This window comes from Euleptes europaea, chromosome 12, assembly GCF_029931775.1.
Source record: "Euleptes europaea isolate rEulEur1 chromosome 12, rEulEur1.hap1, whole genome shotgun sequence".
Lineage (NCBI taxonomy): Eukaryota > Metazoa > Chordata > Lepidosauria > Squamata > Sphaerodactylidae > Euleptes > Euleptes europaea.
The window spans coordinates 63,107,440-63,126,159 of record NC_079323.1 but is presented as its reverse complement, the minus strand read 5'-3'; positions in this window follow the sequence as shown (position 1 = coordinate 63,126,159).

Below are 18,720 nucleotides of genomic sequence, written 5' to 3'. Positions count from 1 at the left end.
CTAGGCTCCACCCCCAAATTTCCAGGTATTTCTCAACCCAGAGTGTGTCTAACAGTACTGAAATTAGCCATGCCTGTTGCTTATGTCAAACGGATTTCAGTGAGGTTTAAGCCTGCCTAATTGAGCACAGGCTAATAGCCACTGATTCTAAACAATGCCCACAGTTTAAAGGATTACAAACAACATGCATTATTTAAAATCTTTGCTGTCCTCTCTTCTGCCACTCTTGCACCAATATGAGTTGTTTGATGTCTTTCAAGATGCTATTCAATGTTCAGAAAATGTTGTGCTGTTTTTGCTTTCAAAGCTTAGCTGATTAGCAACAACATTGCATTTGCACGTGCATTTAACAGACGGAACCTTTTACTTGATAGTTGTCCACAAATTTTGATGTGGTCAGGTCAGAAGGCTAGCACTGGATTCCAGTACAAATGCAGGCTGGGTAAGGGCATACCAGAGGATTAAAGTAGTATCCGGTTTAATCATTTTGTAATGGCAATGTAAAACCTAGATTAACCAGAATGTTCACTTGCATTACAAATGTCTCCCCCCCCAAACACACAAACACAGTCAAGCGTGAACATAAAGGCATGAAGGCTACTCAAGCCTCATATATAATATAACGCCAAGTACCCAAGTCACCAATGTAGTTAGCAAATAAGCATTTGTGTGTGGAGGAGGAGGGAAGGGTAAACTATACAGTGCAGGGAATAATTGAGCTATAACATGTGCTCATGCTCCTTAAATCTTCTTTAACAGAAAGCAGATTGTTAAGGTTCTTTCCATTATAAAAAATAATGATATCTAATCAGGCAACATTACCACTGTTAAAGAACAGTTTGTAGTGCTGCTGGCAGATTATATAAGGGGAATCTCCCTTCCCCCTTTCTTTTACACAGAGGAAAACACATGGTTGTGCATGATTGTGTGGCACTTGTCTTTTCTGTAGCAGCTTTCCCCCTCAAGTCATTATGTTAGTGTTTGATCAGATGATTACATTATAATTCGATTAATCCTTTGTGCTAAATGCTCTGAATGCATTTTCTATCGCCTGAATGCCTTGCGTTTAGGAGCCCCTGTTTGCAGCCTGATAGTGAGTGCTCCTGGCCTCCCCTTGCTTTATTTCCTTTGGTTGTTGCTTTTTCATTTTAAAGCCACTAGTGTAGACTCTCTTTGAAAGCCTTCTCTTCCTTCGACCCTCTTCCTTTTTTAAGCATATAGCTAAGCTACATATTTTGAACATTTCTCTGGAGAGTCCACTCTCCACCTTTAATGTTTTACTACTCTGTTTTTTAGACTGAATTTGCCTGAAAAGACTAGGACTGATTATTTCTAAGGACTTCTATCATGCTGTCTTCAGCAAGAGCACTCAAGTAATGCCATCCTAAACAGAGTTATATCCTTCTAAGTCCATTGGCTTCAGTGGTATAAAGGGATTCTATAAGCCCACTGACTTCAGTGCTTAGAAGGGTCCAACTCTTTTAGGATTACGCTGTAAGTGACTTAAAAAGATTGGAAACAACCTACACAAATTAAAATACCCCATACTAACATAGCAGAATAATTAATTTATTTCATATTAATTAATTGAAACCGAAGTTTTAAATATAATTTTTTTTATTTGGTGTTACTGTGTTGCTATAGCAGTAATTCGACAGTGTGCTGCAGAAACATGGATTAAAATCATAAGAGACGATTTTAAGATGGCTTTTTAAATATCCAATTTCAGAACAGCAGTCTCATCCCTTTGAAACTATACATCATTTTTTAAAGATGTGGGGAAAGAAGTATGGTCAAACAATTTAATGTGGTCCAGACATCAATACAATTCACAAACCCCACACATTCCTGAATACACACACACACACGTTTTGTGAAATTCCCTATTCTGCTGCTGATTTATTTGTCTATTTAATTTATACCCCATCTTTCTCTCCAATGGGGACCCAAAGTGGCTTACATCAATCTCCTCTTCTCCATTTTATCCTTACAACAACCCTGTGAGGTAGGTTAGGCTGGGAGAGCATGACTGGCCCTGGGTCACCCAGCCAGTTTTCATGGCACGAGGGGGGAATTGAAATCTGGGTCTCCCAGATACTAGTCCGATACTCTTAACCACTACACCACACTGCAGTAGCAATAGGTTCCTTGTTAAATAATGCACTCAAATGCAACCATAGGTGTATCAACCCCCATTTCCAGATAAATCATTTTTTGATTTTTTTTATACAGTTGACGATAATCGGTAAATTTAATGACTGATAATAAAAGTTGTCCTTCTGAACAGCAGCTCTTAAAAATGTGTAAGTATGATCAAATTTAACATTAGACAAGCTGATGTCTGACAGTGGCTCCCCACGTCTTTAGGGCTGCAATTCTAAATATACATAACAAGGACATAAATTCTGTTGAATCTGATGGGACTTAATTCTGAGTAAGTGGAACAGAGAAGTTAACAGAATATATGATAGCATTAGTCAATATTTATTATGATAATAAAAAAGTTATACTGCAAACATGCATGGAAAACTTGTTTGGTGTTAGTATAGTAAATGGTTTTCAAATAGACCTATGTGAATTAGAAGAATGTAGACATTCCTTACTCATATTTATTATTCATATTATAGTCACAAATGGCTCAAGAAAACTATTTTAATGCTGCCTATCTTTTGCATGTGTTTGTCCCTATTTTATCTGGAGTTTTCATTCTTCATAATAGTTTCCAGTGAAAACACTCACCCTAGGAAAGCACCACTGTCAGCAGGATGAATCTATGGGTTCTACCTCATGTATATACGTATGAATGATGTACAATTGTACACATAAATATTACATAAATTGCATATAAAAAGCATACAGTGCAAATGAATGTACAACACCAGTATCAATATATTAAAAAGTAGTTAAACAGGGAGTATTTGCTCATCTCTACATTGGTCTTTTTTAAGGAGTTCAAATGGATCATTATTATTAGACATTATGGTAACTTTTTGCTTCTAGGAGGAAAAACAAGTGTTTGCACCCTGGCAGCTTAAAGCGATGTCCCGTACATGGCACAGATGCTTTGCAAAGAATGCACTCGGGGGTATGCAAAATCTATAAGAGACCCAGAAGGCTGATGCATGACACTATACACTTGGCAAGCACACTAATGTAGATTATAGGATCATGCCATAAAAATGTGTTTGTCAAACAGAAAAAAAAATAGGCAACAGGCTGACTTTATTGTATGCATAGCATTTAAGTCATTGCAAGAACATGGTAAAGTTTTTATGGTGTCCAAGTACAAATGTCTTGGACAAACTGTGGGCTGCCTGAGCTGTTAGCAACTCATTAAGAATGATGCTGCTTCTGCTATACCTTGTAGTTGAAATCTATGGTTTACATTCTAGTCTGTGTTACTTTTTGAATACAGTGAGCATATGTTTATTGAGCCTCTGGGGGGAAAGCAAAGGACAGATTGAGCAGAGATGCCAAGGTGGGATTTCTGTTCCCTGTACCTCAGCTGCAGCAAGGTACAGCAGAGCAATGAGGACGCAGAAACACACACACACACATATATGCCCTTCACTGTCTCTCCAGGTAGACATAAGCATTCATTAACAATTTCCAGGGTCTTCCCCTCTCTTTAATAGAAACCTCTCTGTAAGATAACACACACAATAAGATATCACAAGGCTTTAGAAGAGGATGGGATAAGGTTAGAAAGACGGCCTTGAATATAAGATGACCCCCGAAAAAAGAGAAGGTTGCACATGAAAGCAGATTACCCTTAATTTAAAACCACCCCCTAAAAAGGTAGCTGTATAAACAATGTTTTTATTGCATAGTAATCAATATACAGTAAATAATATAGACTGCAGAAGAAAATAATTACTTTCACTGTTTGCATTTCTTTGCATTGTAGCTGTTCACATGGTGTATTGGATCAGTCCGTCTCAAATTTAGAGAGGCATGAGACTGCCCCCCCCCCCCCGAGTTGAACTATTACACAAAGGCTCAGATAAATTAAAATCAATAATTAAATTATCTAAAATGTCCACAGACTCTGAACAGCCATAGCTAATGTGCTAAACTGCTGTAATCCCACCACAGGCAGACACCATTTTCATTTGGGATTCTGGAAGAGATTTTTGGACAGGGCAAACAGAGCACCCTATATCTGATCATCTCAAGAGCTTTTTGCAGGTAATTTGAAACGTGGGTGTGGCCAGAGGCACAAGAAGGCAAGGAAAGTGGGAACATCAAAGCCTGCTAAATGAGACTTTGGGTAAGCATCCCCCCTTTCTGCAGGTAATTTAAGGTTTGGGTGTAACCAGAGGTATGAGACAAAGGGCAGAAGACAAAGGGATATTGGCTGTTCGAAAATTGGCCTATGGTTCACAGCTGTGGCCCTGTGTGTAGGGTTGCCAGGTCCCTCTTTGCAACCGGCAGGAGGTTTTTTGGGGTGGAGACTGAGGAGGGCGGGGTTTGGGGAGGGACTTCAATGCCATAGAGTCCAATTATCAAAGTGGCCATTTTCTACAGGTAAACTGATTTCTATCGGCAGAAGATCAGTTGCAATAGCAGGAGATCTCCAGCTAGTACCTGTTGGTTGGCAACCCTACCTGTATGAGGTGTGGTAGTGGAAAATATTTCAGCCCAAACTGACCTTGTGGCTTATCACCCACCTCAAAGCATACTGGGAGCTTGTCAGGTTGTATGTTTGCCTCTTGTGTAAGTGTACGCTCAAGGTCTGAATTTTTTAGTACTGTGAAGCTCAGTGATTTCAACCACCACAAACAAAAGAACAAAAGGACATTTTCTACCCCAAGACACATTGAAATTTAGCTTGGGGATAGAAAGGGTTTTTAGAGCATTAAGGACTCTGGGATCAGGATGGATAGATAGATAGATAGATAGATAGATAGATAGATAGATAGATAGATAGATAGATAGATAGATAGATAGATAGATAGATAGATAGATAGGTAGGTAGGTAGGTAGGTAGATAGATGGATAGATGGATGGATGGATAGATGGATGGATAGATGGATAGATGTATGGATTTAGATCTAGATCTAGATCTATCTATATATATAGACCCTTACAGTCAGGATATTGGGGCACAGAATACTGTTACCATGGGGAGTGCATCTGTTAGGGTTGCCAACCTCCAGGTACTAGCTGAAGATCTCCTGCTATTACAACTGATCTCCTGCCGACAGAGATAACATCACCTGGAGAAAATGGCCACTTGGACTCTATGGAATTGAAGTCACTCCCCTCCCCAAACCCCACCCTTACAGCCATAACTACTTATAAGAAGCCCAATGTGGTATTTGCAGCATACAAAGAGCTGCGTGGCGTTTTCTGGAATTAAGAGATGTTTGTCACTCCTTCCTCAAAAATCTGGCGGTTTATGCATTTTCTAGTTGTATGAAATAGGGATGAAATGGATGTGAAACCACAGCAGGGGAAGATTCATGTGCCGTGTCCATCAGTCACTTTCAGACAGTCTGCTAGGCAGGGCTTGTTATTGGCTTCCCTCATTCATATGAGTGGGTTTTCGACGGCTGCAGTAGTAGCTGCGGCGACCAGGAGATTGGAAGGATTTGTAAGCACCCTGGCTTTCCTTAATCACTGTGTGGTTCCATTTCCTCACCCTCAGGCTTTCCTTCTATTTATTCCTCCTTCTCCCTCCCACCTTAAAATTTCCTTCATTTCTATTTATTGCCCTTCCTTTTCTCTTTCCCCATAAAGAGACTTATTAATATGGGAAGCCTGAGGGAAATGTAAATCACATGAATGTCACTAAATAGATTGTCATGAAGAATGTTTGCGAGTCAGAGTAGATGGGCACAACTCTGACCTTGATAGACTAATGGTGTTACTTTGCATAAGGCAGCTTCATGTGTTCAGTGTTCTTGCCATGCAATTCTTTTGCAAAGCAAGGAGGAAAGTATTTTGCTTGCTCCATCCCCTATGACAGCCATTTTGGGTCTGGCTCTCTCTCCTTTGTCAGGAAAGGGGGCACTCACCACTATATGTCGAAATTCCAAAGATGCCCAGAGGCTTGAAAAGGTTGGGAACCCTGCTGTACTGTATAAAATCTTTCTGAGGAATGCTGTCCATTGCTTATGGTATAGCATCATACCATTTGAACTTTCTACAGGTAGAGTCAGGTAGAGTATCCCTTATCTGAACATCCCATATCTGGATTGCTCTGACAACCAGACCCTTTGAGCTAGCATGCAGGCAGATCTGTGCTGCCTGCTTTCAATATTTCCTCTCACCTAAAAAAAAAAATACAGTGGGGGTGTGACATCACAGAGTCCACCCTCTGAATCTGCCATTTCTTCCAAGAGAACTGGTCTCTGCTGTCTGGAGATCAATTGTAATTCCAAGAGAGCTCCAGGTCCCACCTGGAGGTTGGTAACCTTAGTTATTTTGTATGGTACTTTTATTTCCTTTTTAAGAAAGTCATCTATAACTACAACAGCTGTGTGGGAAATGGAAGGATACATCTGGGTGGGAGGTTTAAGGCACAAGATAATACATTGTAATTCCAAAAGGACAGTTGGACACACCTCTGCAGTATGCCTCAGATCATGGAGTTAACCAAGTATCTAAAAATTTAGCTTGCTGAATTCTTTCAGTTCTTGGGGAAAAAATAAGGCCTTTCCAATATCCCCTAATTTTTCCCCTCAGCAATGCAGACATTTGCCTGAATACATGGCCTAATAAATGGGAAGGAAAGAAGTAGCCAACTTATCATATGACACTTGAGATGGCTGGAGGGAGAAGGGCTTGTTTGAGACACCAATCTGTATGTTGGGTTTTTGCCTAAATTCTGTGGCAGATCTCTGCATGCCATTCACTTGGGAAATGTTTGGTCTTTTGAGCTTTATGCTAAAGCTATGGTATCAAAGTCCTTTCATAGCTATATTAGGACTGATGAAGGGAACCTCAGCCAAAATTCTTTTGTCACTTATGTGGCATTATGAAATTGCAACAAATAGCTGATGTGTCTGAGAGATCTGCAGGTTGATTATTTTATTTTCTCGTTTTTCACTTTGGAGAACATTATTATCATATTGTCATTTACGCCGGTGTGCTGTAGTGCTTAAAAGCGGCAGACTCTAATCTGGTGACCAGGGTTTGTTTCCCCACTTCCTCCACATGAAGCCTGCTGGGTGACCTTGGGCTAGTCACGGTTCTCTCAGCCTCACCTACCTCAAGGTGTCTGTTGTGCAGAGGGGAAGGAAAGGCAATTATAAGCTGCCTGTGGTAGAGAAAAGCGGGGTATAAAAACCAACTCTTCTTCTTCATCATCATCTCTCTGTGTTAAGTGCCTCCAATGCATGGCTACTCTTCATCATTTGCATAAATGTTTTAATGTGTGAAAACCCTTTGCCATTCTTATGGTCCTCACTAGGAGCTCAACCCAGCCAGGAGATCAATGGAATTTCTCATTTTAGAAACACATGCTTTTATGTTCACATAAGAACAAAAAAATATGCTTTTAGCAGAACTTTCCAGTTAAATAGCCATATTTCTGTGGATTATTATTCAAGCTAAAATGTTTCCTGTGTTACATGCTATTTTACCTCATAAGTCTAAGGAAAAAAAATTAGATATTCTTAAGTATCTGAAGATGAAACTGGATGACATGTTGGAGATTCATGATCAGATATCCTGTCTCTTCATACTTCTATAAATACCTGCTGCAGAGAGGGGTCTGCTTGGATCAGGATTCTGGCAAGAAATACACAAATCACTTCTCTCTAGGTGCTATTTATCTTCATAGCAAAAACATACAAGAAAAGATCTGCTACAGAATGTAGCTTGTCTCACAACAAATTATTGCTATTGCAATTTGCAAATGCTCGTAGTCTCCAAAAAGCAGCATCTTCTGGCATGATGTATTTACTAATCACATTTGTTTCTAAGCTTCCTCCAAGATGTTCTGAGCAGCATAAAAAGGTTACTCCATTTTATTTTGTAAGAAAGGGATACAGAAAGAAGAAGGGGGGAAAGGGGGAAATATAATAGAACACAACCATAGTCCAAGCCTCACATAGTTTAAGTTTAAAAGGAAAAAGAAAAATGTTACCAAATATTCTAACATTGATCCTAGTCAGCACAACTAGGTGTGTGCATATCGATAAACCCGAACCGAAAATTAACCCGAAATTAGCCATTTTGGTAAATTTCCAGTTCAGGTTTACCGAATGCACAAACCTAGGAAGAAAACTGAAACTGAATAGGCAATTCCGGAAAAAGCCAAATAATTATTTTGGCTTTTTTTGGGTCCAGTATTTGGCATAAACAATTCTAGCTGCTGAAATTGCGTATTGGAAGTGTTCTTTATGGGCAGAGTTGAGTTGATGAGGGATCATACCCAACAATGTATATTTGGGTTCTAGTTCAAAGTTGATCTGAAGCATTTTCTTGAGTTCTTGATGAATCATTTGCCAGTATTTCTGGCTTTTGGTACATGTCCACCACTGATGAAAAAGGGTTCCTTCTATGTCTGAACACTTCCAGCACTTAGCTGTGGCCATTTTGTATATCTTCTTAAGATCTTTGGGTGAAAGGTACCACCTGAAAAAACATCTTGTACCAATTTTCTCTGATAGTTTGGGAAGAGGTAAATTTTATCTCCGTTGTCCAAAGTGATTCCCACTGCTTCATCAGGACCATCTCTCCAAAATTCTGCATCCATTTAACCATACAAGTTTTTACTTGTTCTGTTTCTGTATCATATGTCAAAAGAAGTTGATATAAACTTCTCAATATGTGGTCTTTAGATTTGGTTATTATTCATTCAAAGTCCGTTAATTTTCTTGGATTTCCTCTTGCAAAGCAATCTTTCTTTAATCTGTCAACTATTTGGTGTTGTATAAACCACAAAACATTCTCGCCTGCTTTCTGTAAGTCTAGAAGTGTCTTGATTTTCCCATTTTCTGTTATCAGTTCACTGTAGGTTAGGTAATTGTTGTTCTTTCTATTATAGAAATCCAAATAAGCTTCTGTTGGCGACATGATTAATGGTGGGGAGGGACTACGTCTGGACTTTATTGAATTCCATACTTTTAGAAGATGATTACAAATGTTAGTCATATACACATGTAGATCTTGTCATTTTGGGATCATATTTTTTCCAGACTGACAATTAAATCCTTGTGTAGTCCCTGTTTTTTTCTGATCTTATCTTTCTATCTTCAGGTTGAATAATCCAATCAGAAATCCATACAAGACAAGCTGCCTGATAGTACAATTTTATGTTTGGCAGTCCCAATCTGCCTCTTTTCTTCTCATCTTGAAGAACTTTAAGTCTAATTCTTGGTTTTTTTACCACTCCATATACATTTACTTAGTTGCTGCTGCAAAGTCTTAATGATCGAATCTTTAATATAAATGGGCAAGTCTGAAATAAAAAGTTTAGTTTAGGTAGTACATTCATTTTGGTAGTTGTAATTCTGCCTAACCATGAGATCTTTAGTCTGTCCCATCTCTCTAAATCTTTTTCAATTCTGTCCCATAATGGTTTGTAGTTAATCTCGTATAGCAGGTCCCCTTCACTTGGTATATATTAATTCCAAGATACTTCACACTTTTTCTTGCATATGAACGTTGCAAAATATCAACAATTTCTTCTCTTCATTTTGCATATTGTAACAAATAATTTTAGTTTTTTGCTTATTATGTTGATACCCAGAGTAATTGTAACCAGATCATTCACCAACACAGTAGGGGCGAAAGGCAAGAGGTTGTTTGATCTCAGTCTCCTGCATCTACTCACGGGGTTGGCAACAGCCAGTTCTGGGAGCCCTATCTTTAATGTCGCGGCCACAACATTTGGCTCTGCGCTTTCACCCAGCCAAGACCTGGGGCAAACTTTAGCAGATCCTGGGAACAGCATGTTCGTTCACTCAATCACACACATGCTCATTCGCTCATTTGCTTGTTCACTCGCTCACCTATATATATATATATATATATATATATATATATATATATATATATATATATATATATATATATATATATATATATAATTGTCCGATATGTAAAGCAGTAATCCTGCATCTTTCTTTACCTGACGCAAATCTCTTCAGCTTTTTGGCCTTCTGGCTTGGCTCCCCCCTTTAATCTACCGCTGAGAATCAATCCCCACTCACTCTCTTACTTGTAGTCTTGGAAGGTCAGTTCTTTACTTGTTTGCGACTTTATCATTTTATAAAGCTGTCTCCAAGATGTTCTGAGCAGCATAAAAAGGTTACTCCATTTTGTTCTCACAACTCCATGAGTTGTGACTCAGAGAATTGGGCCTTGCAGGTCACCCTACTAGCTTAGTTTTTGAATGAGGTTTTTAACCCAGATTCCCCATTCCACCACTACAGTATTTAGGCAGTGTGGTCCCTGTTTTATTTATTTTGTTTATTTAAATTATTTACAGTCTGCCTTTCTCACCAAGACACAAGGAAGTTTACACAGTGTAAATTCATGCAATCAACAGGAAGGGACATCCAATAAGCAGTGCAATTGGATTTAGACTGTAGAAATCCAAAACAGAGCTTAAACAAAGCATAAGCATTAACACAACATATTAAATAGGGTTGTCAACCTCCAGGTGGTAGCCTGGAGATCTCCTGGAATTACAGCTGATCTCCAGGTGGCAGAGATCAGTTCCCCTAAAGAAAATGGTATTTTATGGTTGGCTTCAGCTGTGGACATTTTAACTCTTATTGTAAGCCATTTTGAAGCAAGAAAAAAGGTGGGATATAAATGTTTAAAGAAATAAATAAACAGAATCAGCAAGAGTTAGATGAACCTTATTGAAATGGGGAGCACAGTGTCCTTCATGATTTCCACCTTCCCAACCAGAGTTGCCTCTGTCTTTCCAGGATTTAGTTTCAATTTGTTCATTCAGTCATTAACCACAACAGTCAAGGTGCAATTCAGGACCTCTGAAGGAGATACAGATAGCCAACCCCAAACTATGAGTGATTTGTCCTGAGGGCTTTACATAGAGATTGAAAAGAATGGGGAATAGGACTGTACTGTGAAACCCCACAGTATAAGTCTCAGACTCATAACTGATCTTCAACAATCACCCTTTGAGTCCAGTCCATGAGGAATGCTTTGAACTTCCAACACACATCCCTTGATACCTTCATCTGCCTCCAAATGCCTCAACAGATGGCATAGTCCACTGTATCAAAGGCAGCACATAAATCCAGTAAGAGCAGATTAGAGTCTGGGAGATAATTGGCCACATCATTTTTCTGTAGGGATGTTTTTTTAAGAAGTAGACAAAGTACTGCCTCTTTGAGCTGGGGTTGATTTATGATAGATACTAAGGGTTAATTGATGTGGCCCATACATGATTTTAGCTGCCAGGATGGGTAAGGAACCAGGGCACAGGTAGTGGCATTCACAGATACCAGGATCTTGTAAATATCCCTCACAGAAACTGGGTCAAAAAAGCCCATAAATAGACAAAGCAATGACTTTTTACCTATGTTACAATTGGCATCCAAATCAGAGTGAATTCATGATATTTTGATAGTGAAAGACTTGCAAAAGTATCCCAACAAAACTGTCAGTTCCTGAGACAATAAAGGCTCAGATTTAGGAGTCAGTAGATGCCAAGATACCTCAAACAACTGGGGTAGTCATCAACTAGCTGATGCAACAGTAGCAGAGAAGTAACATTTGTTTGCTGCTGTCCCCACCACTTTATAGGTCTTCCAATGGGCTCTGTAGCATGATCCATCAGATTCAATGCAAGTTCTCTGCCAGCATCATTCTATATTTCTCTTCAGGTTGCCCAGTTCTGTGGTAAACCAGGAGGATGGGTTCCATCCCAAGGGTGGAAGAGGTCAATGAGGGGCAACCCTGTCGATAACTTCAAGGATCTTCGTGTTTCAAGCTCCCCCTGCAGCCTGAACAGAATTCATACTTAGAACCCTAAAATCCTCAAAATATTGCCACTGTGATGTTTCTTCCATTAAAAAAGGGTACAAATGTCTAGGGAACTGTTACAGTGCATTTTTAATGGTTATCTCATACTTAGCTATAATTTGAAAAAAAAAATCTTTGTATCATCCAAGAGCTGAGCTTAACAATACTGGCTGAACGACTGGTAGCAGCCACAGTAGACTCATGTTAAGCAATGAGCAATCCATTCTAGCTTTAGCAGGCAATTATTTGTGCATTATTTCCATAGAAACATAATTGACTGCTATCCACAATGACTCAACATATTTGGAATTAACAAGTGCCAAGTAGCTTTCTCAGCAACTCACAGCTTTAATAGTGTGAACCACAAACCACTTTGGGTATTCTACTCATATTTAAGCTATCTTGGCCTGTAATCCTAAATTACATCAAAATCTGGACTTGCTTCCAAATTAACATCAGTAGGATGAGAAATCTAATCCGACTGTTGTCAATTATGTGGAGTCAACATAACTGCAAGTACATCATCTTTGTTTACTTTCTGGAATGCAGTTGTATTTTTAAAAATATGAGTTATAAGAACATAAGAAAGGCCATGCTGGATCAGACCAAGGTCCATCAAGTCCAGCAGTCTGTTCACACAGTGGCCAACCAGGTGCCAACCAGCCCACAAACAAGACGACTGTAGCAACATCCTGCCTGTGTTTCACCACACCTAATATAATAGGAATGCTCTTCTGATACAGTAGAGAATAGGTATGCATCATGACTAGTAGGGCTGTTGAAAAAAAAATTCAGTATAGTTTGGCTTCGGCAAAATTCGGCCCGTTTTTATTCGGGCCGTGCCGAAGTCCGAACTCCCCCGCTTCAGATCCCCGGAAATTCGGGGGGGATCCGGAGTTCGGGGGAAAATTCGGCCCCCGTGTGCCTTCAGGGGGATTCCCTGAAGGCGTGCGGGGGCCCTTTAAACAAGCCCCTCTGCGCTGTCTGTGCAGGCAGCGCAGAGGGACTCTGGGGAAGGGGGTGGGGGGGTTGCCAATCCCCTGTGCCCAGCCAGCGTTGGCTGGGCACAGGGATTTCCAGACCCCCCGCCCCGTCCGCTGGGACTCAGGGGAAGGGGGTTGGGGGGTTGCCTATCCCCTCTGCCCAGCCAGCGTTGGCTGGGCACAGGGGTTTCCAGACCCCCCGCCCCGTCCGCCGGGACTCAGGGGAAGGGGGTGGGGGGGTTGCCAATCCCCTGTGCCCAGCCAGCGTTGGCTGGGCACAGGGGATTGGCAACCCACCCACCCCCTTCCCCAGAGTCCCGGCGGACGGGGCGGGGGGTCTGGAAACCCCTGTGCCCAGCCAACGCTGGCTGGGCACAGGGGATTGGCAACCCACCCACCCCCTTCCCCAGAGTCCCGGCGGACGGGGCGGGGGGCCTGGAAACCCCTGTGCCCAGCTAGGGGTTTCCAGACCCCCCGCCCCGTCCACCGGGACTCTGGGGAAGGAGGTGGGGGGGTTTTCAAGTCCCGGCAGGGCTGGGGGGGAGGCTTCAAATAGATTTGTGCCTCCCGGGTGGGAGGCGCAAATCTATTTAAAGGGCCCGCCGCGCGCCTCCAGGGAAGCTCCCTGGAGGCACTGGGGGGGGGGAACAGAGATCTTTTTAAAGGGGCCGAATTCGCCGAATTTATTCACGAACTCCCAAACTCGCTGAATTCGCCCCCCCCCCAGTTGCCCGCCAGTTTTGAGTTCGGTTCCTCCCGAACTAAAAACCACCGAATCAGGGGAAATTCAGCTGATTTTCAGTTCGGGCCGAACCGAATCAACAGCCCTAATGACTAGTATTCATTTTTACTAGTAGCCATGGGATAGCCCTATCCTCCATGAACATGTAAACTCCCCTCTTAAAGCCTTCCAAGTTGGCAGCCATCACCACATCCTGGGGCAGGGAGTTCCACAATTTAACTATGCATTGTGTGAAGAAATATTTCCTTTTATTTGTTTTGAATCTCTCACCCTCCAGATTCAGCAGATGACCCCACATTCTAGTATTATGAGAGAGGGAGAAAAGCTTCTCCCTGTTCACTCCTTCAATACCATGCATACTTTTGTAGACCTTTATCATAACCACCTTCTTTCCAAGCTAAACAGCCCTAAGCGTTTTAACCACTCCTCATAGGGCAGTTGTTCTAGCCCCCTGATTATTTTGGTTGCTCTTTTCTGCATCTTCTCAAGCTCTGCAATATCCTTTTTAAGGTGTAGTAACCAGAACTGTACACAGTATTCCATGTCCCAGTTCCTCATTCTCCCCTTTCCAAAACATCTGTTCAGGAGAAGGTATCTGCCCTATATCTTCAAAAGTGAAGACAGATGAGAAGAATTCATGTAGTTTCTCAGCAATCGCTTTATCCTCCCTTAGAGTTCCTTTACTCCCATTGTCATCCAATGGTCCAACCGCTTCCCTAGCTGGTTTCCTAATGTACTTAAAGAATTTCTTATTGTTGGTCTTGATGTGTTTAACGATATGTCCCTCAAAATCTTTTTTTTTTGCATCTCTAATTGCTTGTTTACATTTCCTTTGTGCAAGTTTGTGTTTGCTTTTGTTTGCCTCATTCAGTCAATTCTTCCAGTTTCTGAAGGAAGCCTTTTTTCTCTCTAATAGCTTCGTTCACCTTAGCCATGGTGGTGACATCTTGGACTTTATACCACCTTTCCTGACCTGCGGTATACAATCTAGCTGAGCCTCTAGTATTGTAGCCTTGAGTAACTCCCAAGTCTTTTCCAGAGATTTAATCCTCCTAACTGTTCTTTTCTTTTAAAAAAACTTTAAAATTATTTTTAGTAAAGCACATACAACTCACATACACCATATACTCTTCAAACTCCATATCTACAACAAGATCATCCTCAAATATCCAATAGAGTGGAAGTAATACATCCTGTCCTCTAATATTCTTCTTTAAATCTACACAAACACATAGTTCCTTAGTTAAACATAAATATTTATATTGTATTAAAATATTGATACCCATTACTAAGTCTAACAATCAACATTTCTTTGCTAGCATTAAAGTCAGATATTTTTTCATATCAAACCTACTGTCTAATATCTTTATACATCGCAACCAATATAATCAGCATAATCTCTAATGATAATTAAAATCTTTATAGATATATAAGTATATATGTATATTTTTGTTAATAGAACAATTATCTAGTATTATTGTATATAGTAACATTTTTCTGTCTGCATCTCTACACATATATTATTTTGTTACATAATCAATATACAACTTCCAGTTCTTTTGAAATTTCTCCGTTGATCTTCTGTTCACTATATTTGTTAATTTGGCCATTACTTCATATTCTGCTAGTTTTTCCAGGCAACTATCAATTGAAGGTATAATTTCTGATTTCCAGTTGAACGCAGTTATCACTCTTGCCGCTGCTAACTGTTTTTTTCAACTTCCTTTTTACCAGGTTTCTCATTTTAGAGAAGTTCCATCTTTTAAAGTCAAAGGTAATTATGTGAGATTTCCCAGGCACTTTCCCACATCCACATCCCTCACTAAGTTGCTGGCAGAACCACAGAGTATTAAGTCCACGATCACCTCCCCTCCGGTTGGGTCTGTGATCAACTGTTCGAGGGCACAGGCTCTGAGAATGTCATTGAGGATATCTTCACTTAAATCGTTGTATAAAGTTAAGGTTCTGATCCTGAACAAATAACTCTTAAGAAAATTCTGTTAGAATTAAGGGAACTTATTTCCCACTACATATGCCTATGATCAGGGTAAAACATTACACTTTTTATTGCTATGTAGTCCACAGGTCAACAGGTAATTTGCCATGAACGTTCTTTATGATCTTAGGCAAATTACCTATTTCTGCATCTACCTTTAATAACTTCTGATGGAAACACTTGTAACCGGGCCACTGTAAAGGCTCTCCTCTTTTCAGGTTCTACCAACTCCTTAAGGTAATTAGAGGGGGCTTTGTTCTGTTTAAACAGGGGATACCACTTTGAAAACTGTGCTTTTTGTATCTGCAATATATCTTGTTCCGCTTCCGTCACCTACCCATTTCCTGATTTCTTTAGAGTCCCAGGATTTTAGGGTCATCAATGAGGGCAAGTTGTAAAGCCTTGAGATTGGGGAAAGAGCTTTAGACCAGAAATTCTGCTTTGAATAAAACGTGCCCATAAAAAACCAAATGTGTTTTTGGGGTCCTGGTTAATTTTAAATAATAGCTTAGGAGTCTTAGATGTATTGTCATGGCCACTGAGGGTAAACCAACTTCTAGTCTAAGATATGCTGCTGGGACGCGCTGAGGTAACCCGAGAAGTTTCCCTATAAAGTTGTTTTGGATTACCTCCAATTCCTTAAACGATTTATGGTTTTGCTCCCAAATCTCTACCCCATATAGGAGCTGTGGTATCACCTTTCCAACAAATGCTTTAATTGCAGGAAGGACTAAACGACCCCTTTTAGAAAAGAAAATTTTTAAGATGGCACCCGTAGCCCGATGGGCTGCCATAATAGTAGATCTGACAGGCAACTTCCACGACTGGGAGGCTTGAAATGTTATTCCTAGGTACTTAAAGGACCGGTCCTGGTCAATTTTAGGCTTACCTATTGCCCACCTGTACAACTTCCTGCTGTTCCCAAATACCACTATCTTGGTTTTATTATAATTGTTTTTTAGGGATTCCTCCTCACAAAATTCTACCAATGCTTTCAATCTTTCTTTTAACCCAGTTCTCGTAAGCGCCAAGATGACCATATCATCAGCATAAAGTAGGGTTGTAATTTTCCGCCCCACTAGGGAAGAAGCAAAGTATGCTACCTCATTTACCCTTTGAACTACATCATTTATGTAGAAGTTAAAAGAAAGGGAGCCAGCAGACAGCCCTGTTTCACCTCTTTCCTTACGGGAATTGGTTCTGTAAGATCACCTGATGCCTCTAATCTAACTCTAGCGGTAAGGTTTGCCTTCGAACACTCATTAAAAAACACCTCAGTATTGCAATGCTCTCTTTTTAGGTCCATCAAATCAAGTTTCTATGAGAAATAGTGAGCACTATAGGTGCTAGACTTTGTGATGAAAAACCTCTGCAGGGTCTGCCCAAATGGATGTAGCTGGAGATGGGCAAGTTCACCCCAACTCATCCCCATCTTATACTTCCTTCTCACCAAATGCCTGGTGGTTAATGTCAGCCATTCTTGGAACTTAGGGGGAAGGATGTGGAAGAATTTTTTAAAAGCTGGAATGGCACCTTCTTTGTAAGGATTTCCTTTTTCTTTCAGCTGTCTCCTGCTGCCACCACATTGTTGCCAATGAACAGATAAAGAGGGTGGGTGGTAGAGAAGAAGGGACAATTGTTTTTTGGTTCTGTTTTACAAACCAAGCCAGAGACAACTTTGACATCAGAGCAACTTGTCTCATAATCCAAGCCAAATGAGTTTGAACTTCATCAGCATCTTTCATTGGTGTTGGTGCGGGGGTGGGTGGGTTAGATAATTAATTCCAAAATTACAAGTTACCTAACTGGACCCCTGATGGTGAGAGCTGTGCAGTGCTTCCAGGTAGCTGCTTTTCTCCTAACTTGTGTAACATCTTCAAGGAAATCTGCCTTTAAAGTTCCCTGGTGATATGATTGGCTGCTTTTCTACAGTGTTTGCTCTGTATGCCAACTCGTAATCGTCTCTTAGAGCTGCATTTAAAGATAAATTGAGAAATGTTCTTTAGATTTTTCATTTGCTTTGTAAAGATGGAATGATTGCCAAAGGGGAGTGGTGCTGATTCCAAAGGCAAATGGATTGAACTCCAGCACAACATGCTCAATATTGAAAGAATTCAGTTCAGCCTGTAATTGGCAGGTTAATAACTTTTCTGGCTACCAGACATAGGTTATTTTAGTCAAAGGGAGATTTGTGAAATGCATTGTGTTATTGTCTCTTGCTCTTTTTGGGGGGGAGGAGGTGTTCCTTCTTGCTAATATAAATGCTGACAAATTACACAGCTAGAGCTTTGAAACTCCCTAAATGGCGTCTTTGTCAAATCCTTTAGAATGAAATGCTTACTGCTACAAAGTCTGAACCATAGAGCAGGGGGAAGGGTCCTAATTATTATGCGATGTGACACAATATATTAATGCATCATGGTTGCTTTTCAGCTTTTTAAACACTTGTTATGGATGATAAGGCTAATATAAATGACCAGACAATGACGGCTTCTGCAAAGCATTCTTATGATGTCCATGTTCTGTTTCAGCCATTCTTAGAGACTGAATAGCATGTATGTTTTCAAAAAGCATTTATTAACGTGGTTCTAGATGACAGCCAAACCAAAGGTGCTCATAGATGCCAACATATGTGTGCTGGTCTAAGAAACCATTTGTTTGGGAGCAGGGATGGTTCTGGCTTTGTGTAAGTAGATAATAATATTTATTACGATCAATTGACCAGTCTCACATAAAATTCGTGTAAGTAGATAGTGATTCCCCCCCCTCCCAAATCATGTGGAATAATATAAATTCTGGCTTTAGTATTCATTTTTTCTCCCTATGTTGTACTATCAAGGTCAAATTTCATAACTTGTCCCCCCTTTTCTGTGGTGACTTAAAAATGCTAAATTCTAACATTGCCCCTTGTTGAGTTATACTGAATAGCATGCAAATTTCACTTGGTCAGTTTGTGAGACTGACTAAGAGCTCCCCAAAAAAATCTGACTCTGGGCAAGCCAAGAGAAATTCCCAGAGAAATTGAAAAGATTAATAGTTGTCATAAG